General features: G+C 37.4%; 1 long non-coding RNA gene across 1 annotated transcript; it reads left to right on the top strand.

Annotated features, from left to right (window-relative positions):
- Positions 1–10,213: 10,213 nt before the first annotated feature.
- On the top strand, positions 10,214–12,834 carry LOC130464794 (uncharacterized). Its single transcript, XR_008925130.1, has 3 exons — positions 10,214–10,792; positions 11,265–11,329; positions 12,041–12,834. It is a non-coding gene; the product is annotated as an uncharacterized lncRNA (long non-coding RNA).
- The last annotated feature ends 293 nt before the right edge of the window (positions 12,835–13,127 follow it).

The following is a 13,127-nucleotide window of genomic DNA, read 5'->3' as shown; positions in this document are numbered from 1 at the left end:
TTAAACCAATAACTTTATATGCTTTACTAATTTTAAACATAAAATTGTATTTCTAGTCTAACCGGAAACATACAAGTTTAATTAAAATTTAAAGCTCATATAAAATTATAATCGAATCCATTTAATTTAATTTATTTTTCAGTTGATTTAAATGAATTTAAATTAATTCAAGGTTTTTAATTTTAGTAAAATAATTAATATAAATTAAAATTTATAATAATTATAATATTCAAAATTAAAATCCAAGAAACCAATTTAAATTATTAATTTTAAAATTAATTAAAATTATTTCCGAACTGAAAATCTCAAATTAAAATTCAAAACGACTCAATCGTAACACGGCGAGCACTTGGGCTTGCGCCCAAGCCCCATCGAGTGCACGACCGACCGCACGCCCATGGCACAATGCAGCAGCAGCCACGCGCAAACGCAGCAAGCCAAGCCACGCTTGCGCGCAGCCTGCTCGCCCGCATGCATCGCAGCAGCTACCGAAGGAGTGCTCGCTCGCTAGGCGCAAGCAAGCTCTCGTGGCGAGGCAGCGCTCGTTGGTGCGCGGAGCAGCGATCGCTGGGCGACCCAGCTCTCGCAATCGCGCGCCCGCCTCGTCTTGAGCCACGCCCATCGCCCTTCGCCCATAGCACACAGCACACACGCCCAGGCTCCCTTGCCTCGTGCGCGCGCCATGCCTTGGTTGCTCGCTGCATTCGTACCGCACGGGCGACGAGCTCCCTTGCTCGTCGTCGCGTGCATGCACTATACAACACCCTTTAAGGGTAACACATAGCGTCCTTTGCTTTGTGCGTGCAACGTTTATGAGCGAATTTTATAAAATTTAAAATTTTTAATTCTAAATTAATGACAAATTAATAAAACATATTAATTTCATATTTTAGGGCGAAAAATCGAAAATTTATTAATCAATTAATTTCCGATTAACATGGATTCAAATTTAGGTCATAAAAACTTAAAATTTAACATAAATTAACAATTTTTTATGGTGGTTTTTAATCATGGATACCTAATTAAATTATTAATTAATTATGAAAAAAAATCAACTCTAAATTATTCGAATTTCAACAAATTAATCATAATTAAAAATTAGGTTGTATAATTAACAAGTCTAGGCATTCAAAGTTGTTAAACATATACTGTAGGTCAATCAAAAACTCAAGATTTATCAACAAGAATCGCATATATTAAATTTAACATCTTAAATTTACAAACTTTTGCGTTCGAAAAACTAAAACCTCCGAAAAGTCATAGTTAGACTTCGAATTTGGGAATTCTGGATTCGGCCGATAAATAGTAATTTTGTCAAAATTTTAGAATGCCTTTTACATGCGGAATTAACACAAAAATCACTCGATTTGGTTGAGTAACGAATATTCTGCCGAAAAACTGCGTACATATAATTAAATAAACGCAATTTGCAATTAATTACGAAAACTAATCACCCCTTTAATTCCTTGCAAATTTGTAAAATTTAACCATGTTCATGCAATTTAGATTATGAAAATAATAAGAGGCTCGTGATACCACTGTTAGGTTATGATAGATATGACAAAACATAAATCATGCGGAAAACCTTAATGCCAGGAAACATATTATTTACACATAATCATTTAACATAATTTTGGTGCATACACTTTGTAGCGTGCCCTCCCTAGCTGCGCGCGAACCGAACAAGAACAAGTCTTTAGGACTCCAAGTGTCGTCCCTCCGTAGATAGTCCACAGCACGTCCGGATCCGCCTTAAGCTTGACCAACTAGTATCGCCCTTAAGGTAGTATGAAATTCGGCTATTATGGGGCAAGAGAGTGACTGATTTTTCTTGAAAATCTTACCTTTGAATACTTCAATTCTCGATCTAAATATGTGACCCTAGGCACCTATTTATAGAGTTTATGGAAAGGAATTATAATCCTATTAGAATATAAATCAATTTAATTATAATCCTACTAGGACTCTAATTAATCAAACTTTATCTATTAGGATTAGATTTAATCATATTACGAATCCCGGTAGCCTTAGGATTCCGAGTAACACACACGAGTGGCACAAAGCACCGCACGCAGGCCTTATGGCCCACGCACAGCGCACGGCCAGCTGGTGGCTGCCTTTGATGCGCGCGCGCCCAAGGCCTTGGCTGGGCCTGGTCTTGGCTTTGGCGTGTGTTTGCGCTTTGGCTTGCTGGGCGAGGGCCCGGCTTCGTGCTGGGCCTTCGTCTGGCAGGCCTCGTCCGATGCTAATTCGTACGATACGCTTCCGATTAAATTCTCGATTCCGGAATTCATTTCCGATACGAACAATATTTAATATTTCCGATTCCGGAATTAATTTCCGTTTTGAACAAAAATTTAATATTTCTGTTTCCGGAATTATTTTCCGATTTCGATAATATTTCCGATTCTGACAATATTTCCTATTTCCGGCAATATTTCCATTTCCAATAATATTTTCCGATACGTACCATGTTTCTGTTTCCGGCAACATCTACGACTTGGATAATATTTATATTTCCGATACGATCCATATTTCCGTTTCCGGCAATATCATCGTTTCCGGAGTATTCACTTGCTTGCTTTGGACGATCTCAGCTCCCACTGAAACCAAGATCCGTCGATTCCGAATATCCATAGATGGAGTATTTAATGCCATTAAATACTTGATCCGTTTACGTACTATTTGTGTGACCCTACGGGTTCAGTCAAGAGTAAGATGTGGATTAATATCATTAATTCCACTTGAACTGAAGCGGCCTCTAGCTAGGCATTCAGCTCACTTGATCTCATTGAATTATTAACTTGTTAATTAATACTGAACCGCATTTATTAGACTTAACATTAAATGCATACTTGGACCAAGGGCATTATTTCCTTCAATGACGTCGTTGGATTGAATTTTGAATTTGTCATTTGTGCGTGAGGCTTGTTTGAGGGTTTTGAATCAAATGGAGTGACACTCCTAAAGACCCTAAAATCGACGATTTAGATGCATGAGGTTTTAATGATGCTCCTAGGGGTTTGGTTTCCTAGTTGGAGGCTAATGGGTTTTGGCAAGCTAGAACTCGAGGTTAGCCATTCACGCGTGCAAAGACGCCCACACAATGCACAAGTAGCACGTTGTCACACTAGTCATGAATATGAATGCGACATGCAAAGTTCTCAACCTAAGGTCGGTTTAAGTTTTGTATGATGCAAGTGGTCGGCTTAGGGTGTCAAAAGATACTCGACTAAGAGTCAGATCCGGCGACAAGCTTGCACATCCGCCTAAGGGAAGTGTGTGTCGGCAGACGGCCTCCATACTTGACATCGGGAATGTCAAGTAAATGTCAAGTTTCGGTAGGCGCGGAAATGGTCACACACTTTGGTGGGGAACCATATGGAGAGTCACCATTTCGTTGCCCCCGGGGCTAGCCCGAATGTAGAACACATCTGTTTGGGCAAAGGTAGAAATTCATTTTGCACAAATATGGTTTTTGAAAAATGCATGAAATGCTTAGAAATTGAAATTGAAATCGTATTTGAATTTGTATTTGTAAAGCTCGTTTTTCGGCACTCGTTCGCAAGGTTTGGGAGCGTCCTTCGAAGTTCAAAAATAGACTAACTCCCAACACGAAAAGTTGAGCAAAAGTGGGCGACAAGCCACTGTGAGCCACTGTCCTGGATGCAGGCAGCGGCGTTGGGCGCAGGGGCTGCGCCTGGCGCCAGTGCTGGCATCCAGTACTTAAGCAGATCAGTGGCTTGCTGCTCGAAATCTGCTCGCATTTTCGAAATTGAAATTAGAAACTCCCCAGTGGAGTCGCCAGAATTGTAGGGGGTTTTTTTTGTGTTCGTTGTAGTAAATACAACTTGTTTCCCGTTCTACAAGAGGGGAGGTTCTTTAGAGAACCATTGTATTTTTGTACCTCGAAGGAGTCGCCACCAAACATTGTTTTTAGTCTCGTTTGGAAAGACCGCAAGTGACTCTTTTTTGGATAAGGCTTTGAATCCTCGAAACGGATAGGTGAGACCCGGGCACGGGAACGAAATGCTTATTCGGCGAGCTTTAGAAATATTCAAGTACGTTGGCACAACATTTTCGAAAATATACCCTAGAGTAGACTATGTGGGTTTGAATTTAGAGAAAATAGAATCTCTACTTTGTATGGTAGTCACTTTTCTTTCAAGATTAATTTAAGGAACCTAAGGCCGGTTTGTCCAAGAAATTATCTTTGTTAAGCATGATATAACCTTGTATTTTGTTGTATTTAGCATGTGCGGTGATGAAAGCAATAAAGCAAATAGAGGAACATCACAATACTAAATAAAGTGCGGAATTAGTAAATACAAGACCCCCTAGAAAAGGACTAGGGAGTAGGTCCACATTGCCTAGAAATGGACTAGGCAAGTAAAGATGCGGAATTAAAAGTGCGGAATTGAAATTGCGGAATTGAAAGTGCGGAATTGAAAGTGCGATATTGAAATTGCGGTATTGAAATTGCGGTATTGAAATTGAGGAATTGAAAGGTGCATGATTGAAATTGCAATATTGAAAGGTGCATAATTGAAACTTGTACTTGGGCACATGAGATTCGAACGCCAAGCGGATCCTTAAAAATAAGTGCGCCCGACACGAATTCAAAGCCAAAAATCTCAACTTGGGAGAGGTTGCTCAACCCAAGTATCCTAGACTTTGCATATTGAACTTGAACTTGAAAACTTGAATATTGAAATATTGAACTTGAAATACTTGAACTTGAACTTGAAATATTGAAAACATAAGAGACTTGAATCTCAAAGATCGGGCCTTTTAATGTTGAAAAGGTTAAATCTTTGATATGCTCTTACTTGAAAGGATCCTAGTTTAAGGAAATAGTCATGAACAACCCTAAACATGGTGGGATCTTGAAATTTGAAAACTTGAACTTGTATATTGAAAAATGGAGTTTTGAATCTCAAAAGATTAAACCTTTAAAAGTTAAAAAGGTGTCATCTTTGATTACTCCATATTTGAAGGTGATTCTAGTTCAAAGAGGTGATTGCAAACAACTTTGAACATCCTTGAATCTTGAAAGTTTGCATTTTTGTATTTTGAAAAGTTTGGATTTTGAAAAGATGTATGATTGTTGCAAGTGACATTTTTATTAATAAAAATGCCAACTTGCTAATCATTTTTGAAATCAAAGAAACATGATTGAATATGGTGGGATTCGGAATTACCTATTTAGGTTTAGGCAAGAATTCCTTTTAGTGCTCCCAATTGCTTAGAATTAGAAATGTTGTATGTGTTTTTGAAGGGTTTTTTATTTGTATTTTGAGGCGTAATGTCGGTATTACGACGTTGTATTATGTTGTTCTCCTCCCCTAATGCTGAAAATGAGGGGGTATTTATAGGAAAAATTGGTGCAAAACGCCAGCACGCGCCAGTGCAGAACGCCGAAGCAGCGTTGGGCGCTGGTGACGTGGCTTGAATGCCGCCAAAGCAAGGACGCGGGCTCCGTCCTTGTTTCGTCTTGTAGTGTTGTACCTTTGTACGAATAGTACTAGGCTTGGCGTTTTGTGTTTGCTTGGAGGTTAAGGCACTATTTTTCGTCTAAAAACAAGCCTTTCTCGGGTTTTGAATTCCGGTTTTACGGGATGGGGCCCGGCATGCTCGGTTTTGTGGGTCGGCGCCCGAATTTGACTTGCCTTATATTATTTTGAGTGGAAAAGGCTTAGTAAAACCAATGGGATGGTCTACTAGATGAGATTGTATTTGGATTTTGAAATTGGTTTTTGAAAGTTGTATTTTGTACCGAGTTCCGGAAGGGGAACAGTCTTGAGGATTGGAGTTTGGATCTTGAATTTTGGAGATGTTCTTAGCAATTGGGATTTCCGCCTGGAGTTATTCCAACCGCCTAGTTAGGATAATGGTATCTTCATCATCCCAGAGGGGAGACACAAATTAGGTGTATACAACTGTGCACGTCTGAAGTAACGGACAATCAGGAGTTGGGGTCATGGGTCGCCTATGGCTTTTTCTGGGCCGGATTGATCACCGGTTCTATTTTAGTCAAACGTTCCTCGATATCGCAGGTCATTAGGGTTACGGAGTCGCGCCCGTACCTCGTCTTCTTTTGTGAAGGCTTCTAGTAGACAACTCAGTCCATTGACTATTTCAATTAAAATAATGCTAATGATACAAAGGTCTAGTTCAGTCAAATATAGTCTTCAAGTCAATATGTTTTGTTTATCCTTACTTATGTTTTATTAGTATCATGTTAGGGTTGTTCGTTTAATAGAATCATGTTAGGATTATTATTGTTTTAGTATGTAGTACTCAGCTTTGCTGATTACGTGCTTTGTTTGTGTGTGTTGATCATGGCTATGCCTTATTGATCCTGTGATGACCCATTTTTTGTGAGCAGTCTCTAAGGATCAATAAGCGTTGTTCATCTACATGTTTGAAGATGATGCATCATTGGGATCGGGATTAGAGAGCTTGTATTATTTTGTTTTGCTATGTGTTTTGGTTTTGTTAATTTGGACTTTAAACTTGTCGTACTATTTACATATCCTTATTTTCGTTGATTGATTTTTGGGATTAAATCCGTAATCGATTATTTATAAACCTAAAGTTAGTTTTATGTTTTCCGCTGCAAAATTCTGAATAAGCCGTTACGTTTTTACACGGGCGATAATACTTTGATAATTCTCCATAGTTATATATATATAAAGGGTTATTTTAGAAAAAGGAGAATTGTCGGGGTGTTACAAGATTGTTGTTTGCCATAGTTAAAACTACAATTGAAAATAATAAACAAATAATTAACCATTCACAGTTTCTCTTAATAAACTAAAATTCTAGCATTCATGCATAATTCAATATTTATTAAGCATTTTACTCAAGTTACGTGTTCCGGCAGGTGTGAATAAAATGAATCCAAGATCCTAAAAGCATCAAAGAATTAAGCACATTATGTATTTAGACTCAATTCTAAAATATTTTAGGTAAGTAAATCCTTTGCTAATAGTCTAGAAACTACTCTTGGTTGATAGGTACGTCTAAAAACTTATTAGGTAAACCTGTCTGTTTTGCCAAGACATAAAAGGACTCCTTACTTATACCGTTGAGTTTCACCAAAACTAACATATACTCATAATTATGTGTATACCTTACCCCTTTAGGATCAATAAGTAACACCTCTCAATGGAGGAAAACTATTATTAATATTGATGTAAAGGTTATCCAAGTAAGTGTTATTTTGGCATGGCACTTTTTAACTCAATTTTTAAAGTTTGGAACTTAAGGCTCTTACTATGTTGGTTAGATTTTAAGTGAACTAAAATCCTTAATCATGCAACATAATCAAGCCATAATCTCATGCATAATTAAGACATATTTAAAGCAATAAATAACTTAAAGCATGCATAAGATATAAGTGTGATCTAGCATGGCCCGACTTCATCTTGAACCTTCAACTTCAAACTCCGTCTTGAAAATGGATTGGGAACTTCGTCTTGAATTTCACCATGGGAAGCGCCATTTTCTTCAAATAGGATATGCTACAATTCAAACTAATTACAACTATTTGATGGTACGCATACCATATTTAAAATAAAAACTTTGGTGCATTAGACCAATTTTACATTCAAATTAATGGTATTCAGAACATATTTTCTATCCTATTTGGGCCATACTAGTCACTTTCCATAACCTGCAAAACAGTACATTTACAATATACCATTCACCCATTCATTTATCAATGAATGGCCCACATATCAAGTTAGTTGAATATATTATGCATCACATAAACATTTGCAACAACTAATCCAGGGTTCTAATAATCTACAAATTATTCAATCCTTATTAGTTCTAATCGAGTTGTTTTAACCTTAAAGGAATGTAGACCTAATCAAGAGTTTAATCACTAAAATCTCCCACTAAAACCAAGAAATTTACATGCTTTACAAATTTCCTAGTCCAACTGGAAACTTACAAATTTATTTAAAATTTAAAGCTCATATAAAATAATATTTAAATCCTTTAATTTTATTTTCAGTTGATTTAAAATTAATTAATTTAAATTTTATCAAGGTTTTAATTTTAGTAAAATAATTAGTATAAATAAATTTATAATAATTAAATTAATTAAAATTAAATTCTGAGAAAAAATTAAATTACGAAAATAAATTAAATTAAAATTGTTTTCAACCGAAAAATTAAAACGAACCAACGGGCTAAGACAAAGCCATAGGCCTGCGCCCATGCCTCGTCAAAGCCTCGTAGTAGCAGCGCCCATGGGCCGCGTGCACGAGTGCAGCGCCCATGGCCTGGTACTGTCAACGGTCATAGCATAAGCGTCGAGCAAGCCACGCACAACACGCAGCAAGCAATGCTCGTTGGGACGGGCCAGCGCTCGTTGGGGCGAACCAGCGCTCGCAGCCGTGGCCTGGCCTGTGTTGCTCGTTGCCTTCGTCTCGCCTCTCGCTCACATGCACACAACACACACCGCACAGGAGTGTAGCCCCGCCCGCGTGCTCGTGCCTTGCTCGCTGCCTAGTACTGCATGGGCGACGAGCTCCCTTGCTCGTCGTCGCATGCTCGCACCATTACAACACCCCTTAAGGGTAACACTTAGCTTCCATTGCTTCGTGCGTGCAAGATTTATGAACGATTTACATAAAAATCGAAACTTTTTTAATTTAATTTATCGACAAATTAATAACCCATATTAATTTCATAAATTTAGGCGAAAAATCGAAAATTTATTATTCAAATTAATTTCCGATTACATGTATTTTTAGGGATTCAAATCTAGGTCATAAAATTTTAAAACTTTTCAATTTTAACAAAATTTATGGTGGTTTTAATCATAGGATCCTAATTAAATTTCTAATTAATTATGAAAATCAAAACAAATTCTAAATTATTCGAATTTCAACAAATTAATTACAATTACAAATTAGGTTGTATAATTAACAAGATTAGGCTTTAAAATTGTTAAACATATATACAGTCGGTCAATCATAGATTCAAGATTTACATACAAGATTCGCAAATATTTAATTTAACATCATAAAAATTACAAATTTTGCATTCGAAAAACTAAAACCTCCGAAAAGTCATAGTTAGGCTTCGAATTTGGGAATTCTGGGTTCGGCGTTAAATCATAGATTTTTGTCAAAATTTTACAACGTTGTTTACATGCGAAATTCACTATAAAATTATAAGATTCCGACCATTATTGACAAAACTGCCGAAAAATCCTGCGAACATATTGTTTACACAAATTTTCTAGTCTAGGCAAATAAGATAGAAAATAAGTAACAAAGTAATTTTATTGATATTTGAATGTTTGGGTACAATCTCTGTATTTGATAGTTTACAAAAAATAAACTAAGTCCTCTGATTCTGTTCCGCCGCTGACGATGACACGTGTGTGACACCTGTATTTGAGTGTAGGGTGACGTTCGTTTGATTACGTCAACCTGAGTTTGAGTGTAGGGTGACGTTTGTCGACGTCAACCTGAATTTGAAGGTTTTGTTTGAGTGCACTCGAACGAGAGCTTATAAAGCTTTAGTATCGTTCGAATGTGTTTGAGTGTATCTGAACAGTCGGCACGAATTTGATGTGCTTGTTGACTACTTTTCAGAGAGAATTCCAAGAAAATTATATGAGCTCTTGAGAATAATGAATTTCTGATCCCCGCTACTGAAGTAGAAGAGTAATATTTATAGGAGATGGAGACTCCTTTACTGGACTTTATAGGTTTGGGCTTGGGCCCATTTTGTGACTTGATAGTCTTTAACCTGGTCCACTTGATTTGTTTAGTTGGGCTAACAATACGAACTAGCCCAAATGTTTATGACCCAAATTGTATTCGATTGATTCGTGTATTTAATTTAGGTGGGCTTAAATAATTAATATGGATTAGAATATGATTTCGGTCCAAATTAATTAATTTAATTTAACTGTAATACACTAACAAATTTTCAGTGCCTACAAATTGCCCCCTCGAGACCATGTCACAGACACGACTTGAAGTGTTTAAGTGTGACGGGGTCTCGAACCATTTGAGTTTGACTGGGAAGTCGGAGAGTTATTGTTAGACACTCTAGTCTAATGTCGACGTAATGAGTAGCATAACAAATTATTTAACTTGATCACGTAGACAATAATTTGACAAACTATATCACACCCCATGTCTTATTACTTCCTGTGAATATCAATTGAGAAACATAGGTTGAAGTTAAGACTTAACCCTTTTTTTTTAATATCTAACACTCCGTATGGCAATAGAATTTGATATACCAAAGAATTGTATTCCAGCACAAATAATCAAGCACCGTATAGGGTCTTGGTGCCGCAACATATAAGAAATATCCTTAGGCTTATTATTTCTTTTACCATAAAGAACGACTCTTGTTATCTTGATTGAAGATTTCAGACCTCGACCAGAGAAGGAATAAGATTCGGGGTTGCTAGAATCTGCTGATCTTCCTTGTTGTTCTAGCTACTTGATCGTGATAGAGATGACTAAGTCAAGTCAATGTTTGTTAACTCTAGTATTTATCACTGTGTTAATATCTTCCGTATTTATCTCTTAGTTAGCATAACTGCCTTTTGTATCTATCTTTTCATAGGTTGTTAATAACTACTGTAAACCTAATGTATTTGTATAAATACTCTAGTGGCTAATGATAATATTAACTTTCCAATACCTCCTCATTCGTTTATAGATCGTACACAGACCGGAAACGGAGCTATCTTTGAGTAGTATTGAGGAGCATCACTGTCAACACCTCTTGAGCCTCTTCAATCTCGAAGGTATATTAAACATACCTTCTTTTTTTTTTCTTTTTTTTTTTTTGCGATTTCCATGAATCTCGAAAGTATCCATCTTATGCTCTTATTCGCTTTTCTGAGTCCCTGAACCTATTCGACTTCTCGCATAGAGTATAAGTTCCTGATTTGTTTTTTTTTGTTTGTTTGTTCTTAATGCTTTTGTTTATCTTTGGAACTTGCGTATACATATACACTGTTACTCTTGATTACTTCATGAAGCTTGCTCTGATATTGATGATAATGGACTAATAGAGTAATGAACATAAAAGTCTTTTTTTTCTTTTCCCGTGACCTGTTGTAAATTGGTACTCCATAATTTTAATTTCCTTTTTTTAACACGTGAATTTTTTTTTGGTGCCGGCCTCTCATTTTTTTACTCGTAAGTCAACTCCGGTCTTGTTTGCAATAGAAAAAGAAAATTCACCCATAATACTGAATTACTAGTTTGAAACAGTACGACATTTTTCTTTGTTATTGGAGCTGCCGTGAAAACAACATAACGAGCTCTAGACTATTGAGGTAATTACTTGTGTTTGCACTTTCCCAACAATTTTTTTATTCCCATGCTTTTTTGTTGTGTATACTTTTTTTTGAGATATCTTGCAAGCGAAATGCATGACAACGGTACCGTCACGATAGGTCACCAGGTCGTTACGGATGAACCTATCGGGATGTTAAGTCACCTGGCTTGTCCGGTGAACTTAGCATCTTTTATGACGGTCCCCTTTTGAGTTTATGAGGAGACAAACGGCGATGGTACTGTCACGATAGGTCACCAGGCCGTTCCGGATGAACCTATCGGGGATGTTAAATCACCTGGCTTATCCGGTGAACTCATCATCTTTTATGACGGTCCTCTTTTGAATTTATGAGGAGACAAACGGCGATGGTACTGTCACGATAGGTCACCAGGCCGTTCCGGATGAACCTATCGGGGATGTTAAGTCACATGGCTTGTTCAGTGAACTTGACATCTTATTTATGGCAATTCTTTTCTTATGTTTGCGAGGAGACAACGGCGATGATATTGTCACGATAGGTCACCAGGTCATTCCGGATGAACCTATCGGGGATGTTAAGTCACATGGCTTGTTCAGTGAACTTGACATCTTATTTATGACAGTTCTTCTCCTTTGAGTTTGCGATAAACATTAACAAATGTTGTTACAATTCTTCCTTTGCCCCCTTTTGTCATGTTATTTAACTACTTTTACCTCTTTTTTTTGTTAGATCCGCGAGCATGGTGCATATCAAGGAAATTCATGATAAAAGGCACAACTACTTATGCATTACTGATGAGGAGGAAAATGATCCTAAGTCTGGTACTTGGTTAACCATTCGTCCTTCATTGGCGCCGTTTGGGGGGTACAGGACCCTCTTTTTGTACGAACATTATGCCTTTCAGTTAGTTTTGTTTTTTATTCATCATATGAATTTTTTTGTTTATTTATTTAGCCGTTCACATTTTATACTCTTACGGGCCAGGAGTGTAGTAATGAATAATTATTTTTCCGTTCACAGTTTAGACTCTTGCGGGCCAGGAGTGTAGCAATGTTTGTGATTTTTTTTTGGTGTGGCTGCACTTGAATAGTTTTTTTTTTTTTACTCAAGCTGCCTACGTACTTGCAAAATAATTGATAAATTACCTTGCAAGATCAAGCCAACGTAGTTCAACAAACATTTTTTTTTTGAGTGAGCAGTTTATCCTCTTACTTAGGAGTTTACAAAGATTTCAATTTTCATGAGTAGTACCGCTTTAGAAACTTGCCGTTGATAGGCCCCACTCGTAGTCCTTCCGCGTCAACGATTTTGTATGCCCCATTAGTGTATACCTCTTGCACAACATATGGACCATCCCATTTTGAAGTGAATTTACTTCCAGTCTTACGTGAAGTAATGATAGGTCGTCTCACTGCTAGAACTATGTGCCCCACTTGAAAAGAGCGAGGTCGAACTTTCTTGTTGAATGCGCGTGACAGACGAGCCTGATAGCATTCCGATTTCTGTTGTGCCTGCAGTCTTTTCTCGTCAAGTGCCTCTAACTCTGCTAGACGAAGTTTGTCATTATCATCATTAGCCAACCCTTCTTGAATAGCTACTCGCAATGATGGAATTTGAAGTTCCAAAGGCAAAATAGATTCGACACCATACACCAAAGCATATGGGGTTGACTGTGTTGCTGTTTTGTATGACGTCCTGTAAGCCCAAAGAGCTTCCCCTATCCTTTCATGCCAGTCGCGTTTCGATTTTGAAACAACTTTGCTCAATAATTTACAAAGTGTTTTATTGAAGGCTTCCGCTAGGCCATTTGCAGGAG

This window comes from Spinacia oleracea, unplaced genomic scaffold (genome assembly GCF_020520425.1).
Source record: "Spinacia oleracea cultivar Varoflay unplaced genomic scaffold, BTI_SOV_V1 SOVchr0_001, whole genome shotgun sequence".
In the NCBI taxonomy this organism is placed as follows: Eukaryota; Viridiplantae; Streptophyta; class Magnoliopsida; order Caryophyllales; family Amaranthaceae; genus Spinacia; species Spinacia oleracea.
Note: the sequence above shows the minus strand (reverse complement) of the source record. Positions and strands in the feature narration are given on the sequence as shown.